The following is an 18,924-nucleotide window of genomic DNA, read 5'->3' as shown; positions in this document are numbered from 1 at the left end:
ATTCTCTCTCTCTTTATCTACCTCATTCTCTCACTCAAATAAATAATTACTAAAATTTGTTTTAAGTCTTAAAAGTAGAAGCTACCTGACGAGTATAAACTTCTTTGAATTATAATATCCTAACACAGGTATACTATGATTTAACATCCAGTTGCAAGGCGGGCATGGTGGCACATGCCTTTAATCCCAGCACTCAGGAGGTAGAGGTAGGAGGATCACCAGGAGTTAGTTCAAAGCCACCCTGAGACTACATAATGAATTCCAGGTCAGCCTGGGCCAGAGCTAGACCCTACCTCGAAAAACCAAAATCAATAAATAAGTAAGTAAATAAGTAACATCCAGTTGCAAAGGAACCTTTAACATGAAAACATAATTTATTTATTTGAGAAAGAGAGTGAGTGAATGGCACACCAAGGCCTCTAGCCACTGCAAACGATCTCTAGCTACATGTGCTACTTTGTGAATCTGGTTTATGTGGGTTTTGGGGAGCTGAACTTGGATCCTTATGCTTCGCAGGCAAGCCACATCTCCAGCCCTCTTTCTTTTTAAGATTTATTTATTTACTTATTTATTTATTAGAGACGGAGAGTGAGGGAGAGAGAGTAAATGGGCGTGCCAGGGCCTCAAGCCACTGCAAACTAACTCCAGACACATGTGCCACCATGTGTATCTGGCTTACGTGGGACGTGGAGAGTCGAACCTGGGTCCTTAGGCTTTGCAGGCATGCACCTTAACCACTAAGCCATCTCTCCGGCCCTCTTTCTTAAATCTTGTGAGTGTGTTTGTGTTCAAGTGTATAAGTGTAGGCACATGCAAACCACTGCATGCATGTGGAAATCAGGCAACAATCTCTGGCGTCAGTCCTCACCTACCTTGTTTGAGGTGGGGTCTCTTGTTTTCCATTAGGCTTGCTGGCCTGTGGGCTTACAAGGATTCTCTTGTCTCCATCTCCTATCTGCCATAGGGCTGCTGGGATTACAGACACTTGAATTACCATGTCTGGCTTTATGTGGGAGAATGTAGGTCCTCAGGCTTGTGCAGCAAGCACTTTATCCACTGAGCCATCTCCCCAGCCCTGAGGGCATAATTCTGAAGACTACTGAAGGAAATAAAAAAAACAAACTTGGAAGCCGGGCGTGGTGGCTCACGCCTTTAATCCCAGCACTCGGGAGGCAGAGGTAGGAGGATTGCCATGAGTTCAAGGCCACCCTGAGATGACAGTTAATTCCAGGTCAGCCTGGACCAGAGTGAGACCCTACTTCGAAAAACCAAAAAAAAAAAAAAAAAAAAAAAAAAAAAACAAACTTGGGCTGGAGAGATGGCTTAGCGGTTAAGCACTTGCCTGTGAAGCCTAAGGACCCCGGTTTGAGGCTCGGTTCCCCAGGTCCCACGTTAGCCAGATGCACAAGGGGGCGCACGCGTCTGGAGTTCATTTGCAGAGGCTGGAAGCCCTGGCGCACCCATTCTCTCTCTCTCCCTCTATTTGTCTTTCTCTTGATGTCTGTTGCTCTCAAATAAATAAAAACAAACAAACAAACAAACTTAGGGTCTAGGGTGTAAGTCAGCAATACAGTTATGCTTAAGATCTGCAAACTCCTGGGTTCAATATTTAGCACCAAAATAAATAGAAAAATGTAATACAAAATATTCAAAGGCCATATTTTTGTTTTGTAAAAACCAGAAATCTGTTAGGAAATGGGAATGTCTCCCATATGGCCTTTAGCAACAGTCACATGCCAAATTTGACTGGGAAGGTATGTCTGACTATTCCCTAACCTGCCTGCCTTTCTTTCTTATCTTTCTTTCCTTCCTTCCTTTCTTTTTATTGATAGCTTCCATAATTATAGACACATAATTCATTCTTACTCCATAAATTGTTCAATCCATAACCTAGCATGATTTCATCATCACTGTTATAACCAGACCCTCGATGATTTACCATCATATTCAGGGAGGATTTAAGTTCCTCAGCTTGGCACACAAAGCTCTCTGCCTTCTGGCCCTGGCCTTACTGCTCATAGCCTCCTTTCTTTCTTTTTTTCTTTCCTTCTTCCTTCCTCTCTCCCTTCCTCTTTCTTTCTTTCCTTTTTTTATTTGTATTTTTTGGTTTTTCAAGGTAGTGTCCCACATTAGCCAAGGCTGACCTGCAATTTACTATTTAGTCTGAGGGTAGCCTTGAACTCACAGGGATCCTCCTACCTCTGCCTCCCAAGTGCTGGGATTAAAGGTGTGCGCCACCAGCCAGGCAGCTTCTTTCTTTCAACACATTCCAGCTTCTTCACCTACTTCCTCACTTCCCTCTTCTTTTCAACAGCCTGCTTCCTCCTACCTACTTCCTCCTGGCGGCCTCCCCATTCTCTGAGGCTGGAGGATGTGCCTAACTCCAGGCTCTGAATGAGCTCCACGCTAATGACCTGTTCCATGAAGCATGACTACCCAGTGTAACAAAAGGGTCAGCTAAACTAAGTCAGAAAAGATAAATAAATTTAACACCTAAAGAAACATCTAGATTGCTATTAGGTTAAAAAAAAACCAAAAAAAAAAACAAAAAAAAACAACCCTTCACCTCTCTTGAATTTCCAGGTCTCTGGTAAGACTCCCTCAAAGGCTTTCCCCCCTCTCACCTCCTTCAAGTCAGCTCTTGCACTCCTCTTCCTCCCCTCTCCCTCCTTTCTTCTTCCTCTTTATTATTATTATTATTTTTTTTTTTTTGGTAGGGTCTCACTGTAGCCCAGACTGACCTGGAATTCACTATGTTGTCTCAGGGTGGCCTCGAATTCATGGAGATCCTCATCCTCCCCAGTGCTGGGTTTAAAGGTGTGCACAGGCCTCTTTCCTTCTCTTAGTCTAATAAAGCCTCTCTTAGGTCTTACCCTGGGTGGGGGTGGGGTGGGAGGCTTCAGCTGAGCATAAAACCTGCACAATACTGAATCCATCTATATTCCGTCAGGGATGGTGCTGGAGGAGAAAACATGCTATCCCTCCAGCCCCTATCTTAGATCCTTATTGTTTTTTTTTAATATTTAATTTTTGCTTATTTACTTACTAGAGAGAGAGAGAATGGACATGCCTGCAAATAAACTCCAGACACATGTGTTACCATGAGCATCTGGCCTACATGGGTACCGAGGAATCGAACCTGGGTCCTTAGGCTTCACAGGCAAGCATCTTAATTACTAAGCTTTCTCTCTAGCCCTTTAGTGGTTTTTTTTTTTAAATTTATTTATTTATTTGCGAGCGACAGACACAGAGAGAAAGACAGATAGAGGGAGAGAGAGAGAATGGGCGCGCCAGGGCTTCCAGCCTCTGCAAACGAACTCCAGACGCATGCGCCCCCTTGTGCATCTGGCTAACGTGGGACCTGGGGAACCGAGCCTCGAACTGGAGTCCTTAGGCTTCACAGGCAAGCGCTTAACCGCTAAGCCATCTCTCCAGCCCCCTTTATTGTTTTTTAACACATTTTTATTAATTTTAATTTATTTATTTGAGAGACAGAGAAAGAGGCAGACAGTTAAAGAGAGTATGGGCATGCCAGGGCCTCCTGCCACTGCAAATGAACTCCATCCGCATGCACCATGTTGTGCATCTGGCTTTATGTGGGCACTGGGGAATTGAACCAGTACCATCAGGCTCTTCAAGTAAGCACCTTCAACCACTGAACAATCTCTTCAGTTCTATTTATTTATTATGGCAGTAATGAGCTAGGCATGCTGATACATGACTAATCCCAGCACTCAGGAGGCTGAGGCAGAAGGACTGCCATGAATTTGAGGCCAGCCTAGATTACACGAAAGTGTAAGATCAGCTTGGCTACCCAGGGAGACCCTGCTCAAAACACCAAAAAAAAAAAAAAAAAAAAGCTGGGCGTGGTGGCACACCCCTTTAATCCCAGCACTTGGCAGGCAGAGGTAGGAGAATCGCTGAGAATTCGAGGCCACCCTGAGACTACATAGTGAATTTCAGGTCAGCCTGGACTAGAGTGAGACCCTACCTTGAAGAAAAAACAAAGGCAGTGACTTTGTTTTTGTTTTTGATATTGCTTCACATACCTTAACAGCAGGCACACTACTAGAGCTGGGAGCCGCTTGATATTGCTTCAACAGTAAGTACACCAACTTAAGCAATCGCTCCTCAACCTCTACTCTCCCCAAGCTTTACCATGACCTCCAGAAAACACTCCCAACTTCCAGTCTGTAGTCCTGACAAAGAAAGTCCAACTTCAGTCTCCCTACTTCTAAACATCTACTGGAATTTCCCACTGAGTAACTAGCAGCTTTTTCCAACCGGAATTCCTCCTGTGTCCTTCCCCAGTTAATGATACAATACCCAGTTACCAGAGTTCTTGCCTCATTCATTTCCTATATTTTTAAACAACACAATGAGTCGGGCATTATGCCAGGAGGTAGGGCACACAGGAATGATTCAAACAGACTATGTCCCCGGAGCTCAGTTTCCATTTCTTGCTTGGACCCTCAGCTGAACACCAAGGACTGATGTGACTGGGGAACATGGCTGTGGAAGGCATGTGCCTTTAAGTCACCAAGGTAAAGAAAGCAATGTCACCCAAAATTCCTTGTTTAACCAGATCTAGACAGAAGGATGTTATGCTCTTAGTTGTGCAATCAACAAGAGGGTGAGCTTTTAATTACTATAATATAATATTATATAATATATTATATTATTATTGTAGTGTTTTCAACCTAACCTAATAAACCTAATTGTCTTAAGCCTTCTTTCTGTTTTTCATCTGCTTTTGTTTTTGTGTGTTTTGGAAGTAGGATCTCATTCTAGCTCAGTCTCACCTGGAACTCACACCAGGCTGGTGTTGAACTGGTGGTCCTCCTACCTCTGCCTCCTGAGTGCTAGAAATAAGCACATGCTTCTACCACAGCAGAAGATGCTTTAGGTTACCCACTTGCCTTCCTCCTGGATTTTTTTTTTTTTTTTTTTTTGAGGTTGGGTCTCATTTTAGCCCAGGCTGACCTGGAATTCACTAGCAGTCTCAGGGTGGCCTCCAACTCATGGCGATCCTCCTACCTCTGCCTCCCATGTGCTGGGATTAAAGGTGTGCGCCACCACGCCCGGCTTCCTCCTGGATTTTGAGTACAGGCCATTCAGCAATGCTGGTGGCAGTCCTTTAACTCTGAAATGTGGCCCCTGGGAAGGTTAAGATGTATGGTGCCTGGCCCCCTCCTCCTTTACACCTTCCATGCTTTTACTAATCCCAGAACTCTTCAACTAGTCTGAAAATTCAAAATTATTAACACCGTTTTTCCATTTTATTTACTTATTTTTTTCTGTGTAAAGCTCATTACATTTTGAATAAGAGATGACTGAATCATTTTGGCAGTATTTGTTTATTTTTGGACTGGAAGCTACTATGTAGCCCAGGCTTGTATCAAGTTTTTGGTGATCCTCCTGCCTCAGCCTCTATGCTGCAATTATAGTCATGAGCAACCATACCCTCCTTGGGTGCCTTAGGGAAATCTGCTTACCAGATGGGCCTTGACCACACTCAGAAGAGACTTACCTATCTTCCAGCTGCTAATTGTGGGATGTAAAGTAATCTAATGTCAGTCTTTGCCACCACACCACCTGTTTTTTTCTTGTGTTACTATGTAATGAAGGGGCCAGTTAGAAAACACAGGGTATATACAGGATGTGCCTAACTGAAAATACCCATTCACAAGCTGGAGAGATGACTCAGCGGTTCATGGTGCTTGCTTGCAAAACCTGCCAATTGAGTTCCATTTCTGGGTACCCATGTAAATCCACATGCACAAAGTGATGCATGTGTCTGAAGTTCATTTGCAGTGGCAAGAGGCCTCAGCATGCCCATCATAGCTCTCTCATACATAAATAAATAAATATGTATATATGTATATATTTTGCTTTGTTTTGTTTTGTTTTTTTGAGGCAGGGTCTCACTCTAGCTCAGGCTGACCTGGAATTCACTATGTATTCCTAGGGTGGTCTCACAGTGATCCTCCTACCTCTGCCTCCTGAGTGCTGGGATTAAAGGCATGCACCACCACACCCAGCTTATAAATAAATAAATATTTTTTAAAAAGAGCTGGGTGGGGGGGCGCTGGAGCAATGGTTTAGCTGTTGAGTCCCTTGCCTGCAAAGCCTAAGGAACCAGGTTCAATTTCCTACTATCTATATAAGTCAGGTGCACAAGGTGGCGCAGGCACCTGGAGTTTGTCTGCCTTGGCTAGAAGCTCTGGTGTGCCCATCCTCTCTGTCTCTCTTCTATCTTTTTCTACTTGCAAATAAATAAATAAATAAATATTTTTAAAAGATATTATTTATTAGAGAGAGAGAGAATGGGCACACCAGGGCCCCTAGCCACTGAAAACAAACTCTAGACACATGCACCACTACGTGCATTTGGCTTACATGGGACCTGGAGAATAGCACCTTCACACCTGGGTCCTTAAGCTTCACAGGCAAGTGCCGTAAATGCTAAACTATCTCTCCAGTACATAATTTGCCTCCCAAGTGCTGGGATTAAAGGCGTGCACCACCACTTCCGGCCTCTCTTGTTGTTTTTTTATTGAATGAGCTGGGTGTGGTGGTGGACACCTTTAATCCTAGCACTCCGGAAACTGACATAGGAAGATTGCTATGAGTTTGAGGCCAGACTGGGACTATAGAGTTCAAGTCAGCCTGGGCTAAAATGAGACCTTACCTTGTGGGGGGGAGACACTCCTCCAAAAATCAAACAAACAAAAAACAAAAAGAAAATACTCATTTAAGTATTTTAGAATTTTCAGACTATTTCTGTTTAAATGATGCATCGCATACTTATTGAAATGACAGGCTTTTTCAAGACCAGGTTTTCAGTAACATCAAGCAGATACCAAGTCCCTGAAAATTCACACTTCCAGGTGTTTTGTTAGCATTCTTATATAATTCATAAATTGCTTAAATGCACCTAAATGTTCTCTGAACAACTTTAATATATCAGTGACATGACACACAAAAAGAGAAAGAAAACAATTTTTTTAAAAAATTTATTTATTTGAGAGCAACAGACACAGAGAGAAAGACAGATAGAGGGAGAGAGAGAGAATGGGCGCGCCAGGGCTTCCAGCCTCTGCAGACGAACTCCAGACGCGTGCGCCCCCTTGTGCATCTGGCTAACGTGGGACCTGGGGAACCGAGCCTCGAACCGGGGTCCTTAGGCTTCTCAGGCAAGCGCTTAACCGCTAAGCCATCTCTCCAGCCCCCAAGAAAACAATTTTTAAAGAATAAACACGGGGGCTGCAGGGATGGCTTAGTGGTTAAGGCTTTTGCCTGCAAAGCCAAAGGACCCAGTTTCGATTCCCCAGGACCCAAGTTAGCCAAATGCACAAGGAGGCACACGTGTCTGGAGTTCATTTGCAGTGGCTGGAAGCCTTGGTGTGCCCATGCTCTTTCTCTCTCTTCCTTTTTCTGAAAGAAAGAAAGGAAGGAAGGAAGAAAGAAAGAAAACAAAAGAATAAACATAGGCTGGGGAGATTGCTTAGCAAGGCGCTTGCCTGTGAAGCCTAAGGACCCACGTTCAACTGCTTAGAACCCACGTAAGCCAGATGCACAAGGTGACACATATGCACAAGGTGATGCTCACTTCTGGAGTTCATTTGCAGTGGCTAAGACCCTGGCGTGCCAGTTATTTCTCTCTCTCTCATAAAAAAAAGAAAATAAAAAGAATAAACACAAGACAGACTAATTGGGAGGGGGGGAGGATTTGATGGAGGGTAGATTTGTGAGGGAGAAAGTGGGTGTCGGGAGGAAATTATCATGGTTTATTGTCTATAATTATGGAAGCTGTCAATAAAATGTTTTTTAAAAAAGAATAAACACCATGATACAAGAACCAAAGAGCCATTTAAATACCACTTATTTTGAAAGTAACATCAGATAAGGAATATTTTGCTAAATCACTTCCCTCACCACTCAAGTTCAGGAGACAAAAGCTGTCTCCTGAACTCTCCATGCAGGAATATGAATGCAAGAGGCTGAAAAGTTACAGGAAGTATGGGCTGGAGAGATGGCTTAGCGGTTAAGCGCTTGCCTGTGAAGCCTAAGGACCCCGGTTCAAGGCTCGGTTCCCCAGGTCCCACGTTAGCCAGATGCACAAGGGGGCGCATGTGTCTGGAGCTCGTTTGCAGAGGCTGGAAGCCCTGGCGCGCCCATTCTCTCTCTCCCTCTATCTGTCTTTCTCTCTGTGTCTGTCGCTCTCAAATAAATAAATAAAAAATAGACAAAAAAAACAACTAAAAAAAAAAAAAGTTATAGGAAGTACCACTGAATTACCATCCCCCTTTCTCCCTGATAATCAGAGGATGCTTGGCAAGACAAAAGCACCAAGACACAGGCTCCTTGAGCCACTCCCAAAGGATCCCCCCTCAGACACAGGAATTTCCTAGCAGGAGCCACCATGAACAGCAGAAACCACTAAGCCCATGGAGCTCTCTCTGCTTTGAATTGTTGGTTACCAGGATAGGTGGCCCCTGAGCCTGTGGAAGATTTTCCTACCTCCACCTCCTTGGTGTTGGGAGCACAGGTACTGGCTACTGTGTGTGTGTACTCTGTGTGTGTGTGTATGTGTATATATTTTGTGCGTGTGTGTGTGTGTGTGTGTGTGTGTATGTGTGCCAGAAGTCAGCATCTGGTGTCTTCCTCAATCTCTCGCCACCTTGTTTTTTGGGATAGTCTCTCACTGAACCCAGAGCTCACTGATTTTGTTAGATAAGTCAGCCAGCAAGCCTTAGGAATCTATATCTACCTCCCCAGTGCTAGCAATAACAGGTGTGCACTACCACACCCAGCATTTTACTTGGGTGTTGGGGATACAAACTCAGCCCATCATGCTAGTAAGTACTTTATCCACTGAGCCAGCTTCATAATTAATCCCCCCTTTTTTATTTTGGACGGTACAAAGGACTAAGGCCAGGACACTGTATGCTGGGCAAGCACTTCATGTCTGAACTACGACATTGACAGACTTCATTTTTTATTTTGAAATAAGGTCTTACAAAGATCCAGGCTGGCCCTGAACTCTGAATGCCAAGAAGGCCTTGAACATGTAGTCCCTCTCACTCAGCCTTCCAAGTAGCTGAGATTATAGGCATGTGCCTCCAGGCCCAGTTCTGTGTGCGCACGTGCGCACAGAGGATAACCTTGAGGGCTGTTCCCTAACCACTCTGCACACCTTTTTGAGACAGGGTCTTTCACTGGCCAGACAATTTAGGCTACAGGGATCTACCTTTCTCATCACCCACCCACTCTCAAGCTCTGAGATGACAAACCAGTACTACCACAACCAGCTTTTTTTTTTTCTTTCTTTCTTTTTTTGGTTTTTCGATATAGGGTCTTGTTCTAGCCCAGGCTGACCTGGAAATTCACTATGTAATGAAGAGCCAGCTTTTAAGTTATTTTTCATTCCTACTTTTTTTAAAAAATTCTTCTTCTTCTTTTTTTTTTTTTTTTTTTTTCGAGGTAGGGTTTCACTCTAGCTCAGGCTGACCTGAGGTTAAAGATGCTTGCTTTCAAAGTCTCTGGCCTAGGTTCAATTCCCTAGTACCCACACATCTGGCAAGAGGCACAAAGTGGAGTATTTATCTGGGAGTTCGTTGCAGCAGTGAGACCCATTCCAACCCTCTGTTTCTCAAATAAATAAACAAAAAAACATTAAAAAAAGAAAATGAAATAAATAAATAAGTAAAACATGTGTCATCTAAGTTTTAAATAAGTTGGATTTTTACCCTCCAAACATAAATTTTTGTTTGGTTTAGGGAACCAAACCCAGGGCCTTTAATACATGAGGCAACCAGTGTATCACTGAGCCACATCTCAGCCCTTAGGCTTAGTTTTTTTTTTTCGAGGTAGGGTCTCACTCTGGTCCAGGCTGACCTGGAATTAACTCTGTCATCTCAGGGTGGCCTTGAACTCATAGCAATCCTCCTACTTCTGCCTCCCAAGTGCTGGGATTAAAGGTGTGCGCCACCACGCCCAGCTCTTTAGGCTTACTTTTTAAGTTTACTAATACAAAACTGCTTTTATATATGACAAGTAACATTTGTTATATTATATATACACACACATATGACAAGTAACCTTTGCTATATTATATATACACACACACACATATATATATACACACATATATTATATTTTTAAAAATACCAGAATCTCTAATTCAATTTTTCCTCAATGATTTCCAACTCCAATTGTGGGTCTTGGAATCATAACCATTATAAATTTATTTATATTTTTGTTTTTTCAAGATAGGGTAGTCTCACTGCAGCTCAGGCTGACCTGGAATTCACTATGTAGTCTCAGGTAGCCTTGAACTCATGGTGATATTCCTACCTCTGCCTGCCAAGTGCTGGGATTAAAGGCATGAGCCATCATGCCCACCTCCATTATAAATTTGCACTTTTCAAACATCAGAAAGACATTTTTTCCTATGTCTAATTATTGATGTCTGACTCCTCTGTTTTTTCTAAACATTAACCTCTGTATCTGAACCTTTATATAAGCGACCCTGCATGACAATTTCTCTTATACTAAAATACAAAACCAGTCCAGTGAAAGTAAATCCTGTTAGCATTTCAGGTTCATTTGGCAAGATTGCCTCATACTTGGCCTATCAAATACTAGTGATTGCTTTATTGCAGGCTACACTTGATAACCGCCCTCAGTTACCCTGAAAATGGAGTGAGTGCTAAGTAATTATTTGACAAAGTAACTTAGAAACTCTGTAAGAGTCTCCTAAGTCCACCTTTCTCTGAAGTGTCCAATTGTAGAACTATGAAAATGCACACAAGTCAAAGAAACACTGTTACTATTGCATCCACAAAATATGTTTGGGCTGGAGAGATGGCTTAGAGGTTAAGGCACTTGCCTGTTATGCCTAAGGACCCAGGTTCAATTCCCCAGAACCCATGTAAGCCAGGGACATATGGTGGTGTATGTACCCGAAGCTCATTTGCGGAGGCTAGAGGGCTTGGTATGCCCATTCTCATCCCTTCACACTCTAATAAATAAATAAAGTAATTAAAAAAGAATTAAGCAGGGCATGATGGTACACACCTTTATTCCAGCACTGGGGAGGCAGAGGGAGGACTGCAGTGAGTTCAAGACCATCCTGAGACTACACTGTGAATTCCAGGTCAACCTGGGCTAAAGCAAAACCCTACCTGGAAAAACCAAAACAAATTAAAAAGAATTAAACAAACAAACAAGTATGTTTTCCAACAGCTCACTCAGGGAAGTAAAACATTTCATCCAGTTCTTTTTTTTTTTTTGAGGTAGGGTCTCACTCTGGGATTAAGGGTGTGTACCATGCCCAGCTTTTATCCAGTTCTTCAGAGGCCAATTGTTCCCTTTCTATTTTACCTTGACTTTGCCCTCCTGTCTTCACTATTGCAACAGGGGTATCTATCTAGAATACAGTGCTTCTCATGACTTGTTCCTGACATAATTTGATTAGTAGTATTGGTATCCCCATAGATTACATAGGATTCTGATAATGCCTCATTATACCTCTTGAGATATCTTTACAAAATAATGCCAGATATAAGAAAAGACAAAAAATAATCTTGTACTATGTTTATAGTTACAACACTGATTTATGAATGTAAAAAAAATCTTCCTGAAACTGAATTGACTTATAATTTTTCTATTTATCTTGTCATCAGTTTGGGGGGAGAAACTCTGTAAAAGCAAAAATTATGGAAAATTATGGGCTGGAGAGATGGCTTAGCGGTTAAATGCTTGCCTGTGAAGCCTAAGGACCCCGATTCGAGGCTTGATTCCCCAGGACCCACATAAGCCAGATGCACAAGGTGGTGCATGTGTCTGGAGTTCATTTGCAGTGGATGGAGACCCTGGCACACCCATTTTCTCCCTCTCTCTTCCTCCCTCTCTGTCACATAAATAAAATGTAGAAAAAAAGATCACACTCAGAGGGCTGGAGAGATGGGTCAGTGATTAAAGTGCCTGCCTGAAAAGCCTAACAACCTGGGTTTGATTCCCCAGTACCCACGTAAAGCCAGATGCACAAAGTGGTGCATACATCTGGAGTACATTGGCAGTGGCTAGAAGCCCTGGTGTGCCCATTGACATTCTTTCTCTCTCCTCATTGGAAATAAATAAAATATTAAAATATACATCACATATATGGGCCGAGCATGGTGGTGCATGACTTTAATTCCAGCATTTGGGAGGCATAGGTAGGATTGTTTTGGGTTCAAGGTCAGCCTGAGCTAAAGTGAGATCCTACCTCAAAAAAAAAAAAAAAATAAAAAAGACAAAAGACAAAAGACACATGGGGCTGGAGAAATGGATCAGCAGCAAAGGGTGCTTGCTTACAAGCCAAGTGGCCTGAATTAACTCCCTAGACTACATAAAACTAGACACAAAGAGGAACATGTTTCTGTAACAGGAGGTGGAGACAGAAAAAGCCAGGTTGGCTAGGCTGGTGCACTTGCAGTAGCAACCCCCTCCACTAAACAAGGAGGGATCCTGTCTCAGGGAAGATGGAAGGAAAGGACAAACACTTCTAGGCTGTTTTCAGATCTCCACACACATGCCATGGCATGCACACACATCATACTGTGAACACATGATACACATCCACCCATTCATGTATACCAACACATACAATAAAAAAACAAAGCAAAACACTTGTGGGACTAGGAAGATAGCTCAATGGATGCAGTGCTTTCTGTGTTAGTATGAGTTCAGATCCACAGTACCCTTGTAAAGCAAAGTATGATAATGTGTACCTATAATTCCAACACTGGGAAGGCAGGATAAGAGGATCCCTAGGTAGTCTTGGTAAGTTGGCAAGTTCTAGGTTCAGCAAGACCTGTCTCAAGAAGTATCACATGCAGGGGCTGGAGAGATGGCTTAGCGGTTAAGCACTTGCCTGTGAAGCCTAAGGACCCTGGTTCGAGGCTTGATTCTCTAGGACCCACGTTAGCCAGATGCACAAGGGGGCGCACGCGTCTAGAGTTTGTTTGCAGTGGCTGGAAGCCCTGGCATCTCTCTCTCTCTCACTCACTCGTTTGCTCTCAAATAAATAAATGAATAAATAAAAAAAATTAAAAAAAAAAAAGAAGTATCACATGCAACATTGACCGCTGGCCTCCACACACACACACACACACACCATTACACACGTATGTGCCCCCACAATACAATTACACATATACACATACAAAACAAAAGATCCAGGCTTAGTGATAGCTTAGTGGTTAAGGCACTTGCCTGCAAAGCCTAAGGACCTAGTACCCAAGTAAGCTAGATACACAAGGTGGCACATGCATCTGGAGTTCATTTTCAGTGGCTGGTGGCCCTGGCATGCCCATTCTCTCTCTCTCTCTCTTAAACAAATAAAAAATTTTAAAACCCACCTGTGTCAAGTGTGGTGGGCCATAATCCTAGCATTTGCCATGCTAAGGCAGGAGGACTGCCAAGAGTTCCATGCTACACTGGGCTACATAGTAAATTCTGGATTAGAATAAGATCTTGTCTCAACAAAAGTTGGGAGCAGCTGGGCGTGGTGGCGCACACCTTTAATCTCAGCACTCAGGAGGCAGAGGTAGAAAGACTGCTAGGAGTTCGTGGACACCCTGAGACTACACAGTATGTTCCAGGCCAGCCTGTGCTAGAGTGAGACCCTACCTTGAAAAACCAAAAAGAAAAAAAAAAGGCATAAATTTATTACTTTAATATCTGTAGTGGCTACTCTTCCAGTTTGTTCTCTGTATGGCTAAACCATACTTTTCCTTTAGTATTCTGCTAAATTCACATCTGTGAAATGTTCCTCAACATCCCTGTCTGCTAGGTCATAGTCCCTCTCTTCTGATTCCACAGGCCTACCCTATCCAGGCTGACCTGGAGTCAATCTCAGGATGGACTGGAACTCACAGCATCCTCCTACCTCAGCCTCTCAAGTGCTGCTAGCTAGAGCAGTAAAATTTTCATGCATGTCCTGACAACTCTTTTGTTCTCTCGTGTAGAGCTTTTCAGAAGGAAATGAATTTCTTTATCAAGAATGAATCTAGCTTCCCCTACTCAAAGACAATCATCTTTCCTCTATTGCTCCATATCACAATAACATGTGTATTCTTTACTAACTTCAAGTCTTTTTTTTCTTCTTCTTCTTCTTTCAGTTGAAAGGTCTTCTCTTAGTGGCCTTTATGCCCTGTGCCTGGGCTGGGTTTTGATTTCTTGTCCTTAGCATGACAATGTGGGTACAATGAACATAAGAAAGATGGTTTATTAAACTTCCATGACGTGTACCCAATGCGTTTTAAACCTCTCCATTCCTGCCCAGTTCTTTAGATACTGGTAGTCTAGAAGGTAAACTCCACAAATTCTCATTTCCAAAGTGTCTCTTCTTCCCTCACCATGCAAGTGTTGATAAGGCCTTGAAAGGTTTGAAACACTGCCTCACCTTCTGTCCCCACAAGTCCATCTGCTTTTTTCCTCATATTCAAGGGTGGGCCAGGGCCAATGGGGACATAGCCAGCTCCGTAGCTGGCAGAGCCAACCAAACCCTTCTGGGATGTTCCTTTTTCAACTTGTACCTGAACATCCATTTCTTAAGTATTTACTACCTGAAAGTCCTATCTCATTCTGCAAGAGCATGCATCTTTCTCTCCAGCCCTTTGTCTGAAGCCTCCACACCTCACACATCCTCATGCACAAAGCGCCCATCCTTACACAGGTAAGGGGGCTCCTTCTCACCACCGAGCAAAGAAGCCTGGCTTCCGCATCTGCACAGGGATGGGTTATGTTCAACGTCTTCTGGGATCCAAAATGGTACGAGCAAACCCGCAAGTCCAATTTCTGAGGTGGGAATGGTGAACCCAGGGTGTGGGGAGGGAACTCTCGTGCTCGGTGCTCTGCGCGTGCTGGCATTTTGCACAGCCACCACGCTCCGGGCGGACTCCAAGTCTCCAAGCCTCGGACTTCGGGAGCCGGGCGGCCGCCGAGGCCCGGGCAGCGCCCGCTCCCGGCCGCCGCGCCATGCCCTCCTTCACCCCTCACCCGCCGCCGCCGTCCGCCTCTCACCTGGCACGCTGGCATCGCCCGCCCTGTGCCGCACCGGAGACCATGGGTCCCGATCCTTCTCAGAGGCCACGTTGAGAGAGGTTAGATGGGATGGGCGGCGACCAGAATCTAACGCACGGACACCGGGAACACGCCGGCTGGTTTCTAAGGAACACGGGGCTCTGGAAGGGAGGGGCGGGACGGCGGAAGAACAGCGCATGCTCCGTAACGGGGGCGGGCCGGCGCGGGCAGGGCTCGGGGCGGAGAGCCGCGCATGCTCGCTCCCCGGGAGGCGGTGCTTAAGCGCTCCGTTTCCAGGCTCTCTGCGGTTCCCCGGGCAATGAGAGGAATCGGGAGTCCGGGGCGCTGTGGTCGGTCTTGCTTTTCCTGTAGCGAAGGAAGACCCCGCGCTGGATAACGACCTGTTTTTGTAAAAACCCAGGTGTCAGCCGGGCGTGGTGGCGCACGCCTTTAATCCCAGCACCCGGGAGGCAAAGGTAGGAGGATCGCTGTGAGTTCGAGGCCACCCTGAGACTACATAGTGAATTCCAGGTCAGCCTGAGCTAGAGTGAGACCCTACCTCGAAAAATAACAACAAAAAACCAGGTGTCTTAACTAGGCGTACTTCCTGACTCGCCATGGTTCGCTTTCCTGTTCGGTCCCCTTGTCCTCTGGGTTCCGCACGGGGTTAGTTGGTAACGACGCTAACCCTTGGGTTCACCAGACTCCACTGCAGCAGGGAAGCCCATAGGCCTTAGTGTGAAACTAGCAATGGAATTGTGGGCGATTTCATTGTGGAAGCTTCTACCCGTTTGTTCCTGACTCTCCTGGACACTCTGCTACATCAGGGGGCCCTCCCAGCCCTCATTCCAGAATTTGTAATGACAGGGCATGCCCGCTGACCGGAGGTGGTTGTGTGACCTGCCAACCTGCTTCGGTCTGAGACGACATGACTTTCTCACTTTTACCACCGGATCTGTGAGCATGGGCGGCTTCTAGAATGACAAAGTGTAACCTCCAACCCTCCTCTTCAGGGGTTTAATCTCCCTTGGATAGCAAGTATGCTTTTTTAATTGTTCTTAGTCATTCATTGTCAACTCTACAGGGACTTTTTTTTTTTTTTTTTTTTTTCCCCTGAGGTAGGGTCTCATTCTAGCCCAGGCTAACCTGGAATTCACTAAGTAGTCTCAGGGTGACATGGAACTCATGGAGATCCTCCTCCCTCTGCCTCTCGAGTGATGGGATTAAAGGCGTGGGCCACCCCACCTGGCACTGCTTTTAAATAACTGAATAGATGTCCATCAAAGACTTGATTTATTAGACCACAAAAGAACCCTTTCCCAGGCTCCATCTCCTTGAGAATGATTTCACATGCTTTCCTTCAGCAAATCTCTAGTGACTTTAAGCCACATATCATTAGCCATCCCATCTCCAACCAGAGCCTATTTACCTTCTCTCTTCTCCCCTTTCCCTCACCATTGTCACCTTGTGCTGATTTTAGATTTTTTTTTTATTTTTTATTTTTTTGGTTTCTCTCTTTTTTTTTTTTTTTGGCAAGGTAGGGTCTCACTCTAACCCAGGCTGACCTGAAATTCACTATGGAGTTTCAGGGTGGCCTTGAACTCATGGTGATCCTCCTACCAGCCTCCCAAGTGCTGGGATTAAAGGTGTGCACCACCATGCCTGGCTCCTAAATATATCTTTAAAATTTATTTATTTGCAAGCAGAGAGAGATAGGAGAGACAGATAATGGTTGCACCAGAGCCTCCAGCTACTGCAAATGAACTCCCGATGCATGTGCCTCTTTGTGCATCTGGCTTTAAGTGGTCAACCAAACCGCAGCCATTAGACTTTGTAGTGCCTTAACCAACTGCGTTCTTTTCTCTAGCCCTTAAAGTCAGGTTTTTTTTTTTTTTTTTTTGGTTTTTTCAAGGTAGGGTCTTACTCCAGCCCAGGCTGACCTGGAATTCACTATGGACAGTTTTTGTTTTTTGAAGTAGGGTCTTGCTGTAGTCCAGACTGACCTGGAATTCACTATGTTGACTCAGATTGGCCTTGAACTCAGCAATCCTCCTACCTCAGCCTCCTGAGTGCTGGGATCAAAGCCATGTGCCACCACACCTGGCCTAAATACTAAACTGCCCTTATTATTTGTAGGCTACGGTAGCATCCTAGTTGGTGTCTGTCTCCAGTCTCTTTCTAGACATCAGTATTAATATATCCTTTTTAGGCACAAAATACTGGTTTTATAATGGAGTCAGGAGAGACAGAATGAAGTAGGAGTGGTGACTGGGTGTGTTCTCACATATTGTGTCTTTTTTTTGGCTAAAGTAATGCTGTCTAGGATCCCCTACCTCCATGGGATGGATATATTAAACACATCTTTTGGTTATTTTTTGGAGGTAGTCTCACTCTAACCCAGGCTGATCTGAAACTTACTTTGTGGTCCCAGGTTGGCCTTGAACTCACAGCAATCCTCCTAATTCAGCATCCCAAGTGCTGGGACTAAAGGCATGTACCGCCATGCCCAGCTTGTTGACTTAAAAAAAATATATATTATTTACTTGCAATCAGAGAGAGTAGGAGAGAAAAGAGAGAATGGGCACTCCTCTAGTACCTGTAAACAAACTCCAGATGAATGTGCCACTTTATGCATCCTACTTTACATGGGTACTGGGGAATCAAGCCTGGGTTGTTAGGCTTTGCATGCAAACACTTTAACTGCTGAGCAATCTTTCCAGCCTGCTTGCTGACTTTTAAAATTTTTATATTTTTAGATTTAGAGAAACTCTATTACACTAAAGAGGAGGAACAGAGAACTCCTGCCTTGTGGAAAGTGAAAGGGGGTAGAGTCCCTTGCTGACTTTTAAAATACAAGCTCTTAGTCAGGCATGGTGGTACACACTTTTAATCCCAGCATTTGGGAGGCAGAGGTAGGAGAATCACTGTGAGTTCGAGGCCAGCCTGAGAGTACATAGTGAACTCCAGGTCAGCCTGGGCTAGAGTGAAACCCTACCTTGAAAAAACAAAAGACAACAACAAAAAATTGGGGTTAGAGAGATGGCTTTGCAGTTAAGGCTCTTCCCTGCAAAGCCTAAGGGCCTGAGTTCGATTCCCTAGTACGCATGTAAAGCCAGATGCACTAAGTGGCACATAGAGCTAGAGTTAATTTGCAGTGGCAGAAAGTCCTGGTGCACCAATACTCTCACCCTGCCTGCCTCTCTCTCTCAAAAAAAATTAAAAAAAACAAATAAAACAAAAAAAACCTGGGCTAGAGTGAGACTCTACCTAGAAAAACAAAAACCAAAACCAACCAAACAAAAAAAGTGAGGCTAGGAGAGATGACTTAGCAGTTAAGGTGCTTGCCTGCAAAGCTTAAGGACCCATGTTCAACTTTCCAAGTCATGTAAACCAGATGCACAAGGTAGTACAACTGTGCAAGGCTGCACATGAGCACAAGGTAGCACACATACCTGGAGTTCAACTGCAGTGGCTGAAGGCCCTGGCATGCTAATTCTCTCACACACACATAAGTTAATTTAAAAAGTGGCCGGCCATGGTGGCGCATGCCTTTAATCCCAACACTTGGGAGGCAGAGGTAGGATTGCTGTGAGTTTGAGGTCACCCTGAGACTACATAGTGAATTCCAGGTCAGCCTGAGCTACAGATCCCATCTCGAAACCCCGCCCCCCCCAAAAAAGTGGTTTTGCAGGCAAGTACCTTAAACACTAAGCCATTCCTCCAGCCCTTGTTTGTTTTTTAATGTAGCCATTATTGTAGTCAAGGCTGGCCTTGAATTCCTGCCTCTACCTCCCAAGTGCTGAGATTATAGGCATGTGCCACCACACCCAACTTTTTCTAAAAACTATT

General features: G+C 44.4%; 1 protein-coding gene across 1 annotated transcript in view; it reads right to left on the bottom strand.

Annotated features, from left to right (window-relative positions):
• Positions 1 to 15,245, bottom strand: part of Gfod2 (glucose-fructose oxidoreductase domain containing 2) — a 35,781-nt gene extending 20,536 nt beyond the window's left edge. The window contains exon 1 of the mRNA XM_004661684.2: positions 15,076 to 15,245. The gene's annotated coding sequence lies outside the window, so the exon portion shown is untranslated. The remainder of the gene's footprint in view (positions 1 to 15,075) is intronic.
• Between the last annotated feature and the right edge of the window lie 3,679 nt (positions 15,246 to 18,924).

Source organism: Jaculus jaculus, chromosome 1 (genome assembly GCF_020740685.1).
Source record: "Jaculus jaculus isolate mJacJac1 chromosome 1, mJacJac1.mat.Y.cur, whole genome shotgun sequence".
Classification (NCBI taxonomy): domain Eukaryota; kingdom Metazoa; phylum Chordata; class Mammalia; order Rodentia; family Dipodidae; genus Jaculus; species Jaculus jaculus.
Note: the sequence above shows the minus strand (reverse complement) of the source record. Positions and strands in the feature narration are given on the sequence as shown.